The following is a 1948-nucleotide window of genomic DNA, read 5'->3' as shown; positions in this document are numbered from 1 at the left end:
TAAAATTAATTAAGTTTGACTCAATTAATTAGATAAATAATGATATTCAAATTTACTAATATTAATTATGAAATTTATTTGTTAAATAATTAAGTGAGACTTAATTATAATACGAATAGGAATTTCAAATTAATAATAACTCCTAATTATTTAAGAGTTATAATTCCTTTTTCTACCCTCTATATAATATCTCTTGTGTGGCTGATTTTGGATGTGAGACTTTTTCTAAAACCTAGCCACCAAGAGAGAAGATAGAGAGAGAGAGAGTAAGAAGAGACGATTTTGTGATAGTACACATTCGATCCTTGTGTTTAAGCATTCGTGTGGATATCGATATAGCGTAGATTGCGAGAGCGGGATGCGGGGTGATTGAACAAGATTTGGATCTCTATTAGTCAACCAATTTATAAAGCTTCTTAATGTAAACAATTTGATCTACAAATTAAATATCTATTTTTTGCATGGATCCTGCGATGGGTTTCAAAAATTCTGCTTTTTCACATTTTTAATTACTGTTTCCGTTGCAGTTTATACCTCGAAACCCTTCAATGGTATCAGAGCTACTTGCGAAAAGTGTTTAATTCATTTATGTGTTTACTGATTTTATGATGATAGCATGTATACAATCTGCCAAGACTATTATGTATGTAATTTTGTATGTTTTGCATGTTGTTATATTTATATATATGTATATATGTACATGTTTTGAATATATGATATTTATGAGAGTTATATAATCTGTGTATATACTGATATATACATGATTTATTTTTATTCTTATCATCATAATCATATTTGATACGATTTTGAATTGGATACAACAAATTTGCTGAAATCTGGGTCTAGTGAACGAGTACCCTTTCGGAAAGGAATACGTGCGTTTGAACAAAACTGACGGCTAAAGCCAATATCCTCTCGTTTGTAAGATGTTTGACGCAGTTTATAACCTGTAATCTATGATTTAATGTTATCAAATTTAATTTTATATTTTTTACTTTTCACCATATTTTGTTTTTATGATTAGATCATGATGGGTATGATATGTTTAGATCAGATTATGTGTTTAAGCATGTTATTATGTGTTAATTGAGCATGGTGGATGGTTATGACTTATGACCTTAAGTTAATAGTTTTGATTTTTTAAATACGGCTTTCATGTCATTTGATCTTGTAACTATTAAATCTCGAATGTAACTCGAGTTCTTTTGGTAAGTTTAATAGATTAGTTTTTTGTATTTCATTTTGTTAAATATTGAGTGCAACAAAGAAGGGGGGTGAATGTATTTTTTTTTATTTTTAGGGTTTTTTAAACTGTTTGGATATGGTGAACAAAATAGTCTAATTTGTAGAGATATTGTGTTTAACAGAATTAATAAAGCATGCACAACAAATACAGTATTTTCAAAACTCACTTAACTTTGTATTAAAATTAAGTATGTCTTGCTACAAATTTTTGGGTTCTTTGTAAGTAAAGAACTCAGCTTCTATCTTGAGAGAGTACAAGAAAATCTAGATCTGTTTTGTTACATTTAAAAACAAAGGACCGGTGTTTACTTTATAGATTAGTAAACACGGGTTTACACAGCATGCAGTAAGATGTACTAAACCCTACTTAAGTTATCACTAAAGCTTTCCATTTTTGGCTTAGTGAATCCTTGCAAATCTTGTAGATCTGTGACCTTCCTTTGTTAGTTAATCTTGGCCCTTGATCTTGCACTCAATCTGATTTTGTATACTTTTCAATCTAAGTGATTAGATCGTTTGTTGATTGATAATCTTAAATCTTTAACCTGTCTGCATTTTGTACTTGAGGTTCATATCAAAATCTCCTGTTTGTTGTATAAAGAACTGACATCTCGATAAGTATATTAGCTTATCAAGATCTCTGAGTTCTCTATAAGTTTTTTGACTTGTCTAGTTCTTTGAGTTCTCTATAAATGAATTTGGC

This window comes from Apium graveolens, chromosome 9 (assembly GCF_009905375.1).
Source record: "Apium graveolens cultivar Ventura chromosome 9, ASM990537v1, whole genome shotgun sequence".
Lineage (NCBI taxonomy): Eukaryota > Viridiplantae > Streptophyta > Magnoliopsida > Apiales > Apiaceae > Apium > Apium graveolens.
This window is presented reverse-complemented; position numbering follows the sequence as displayed.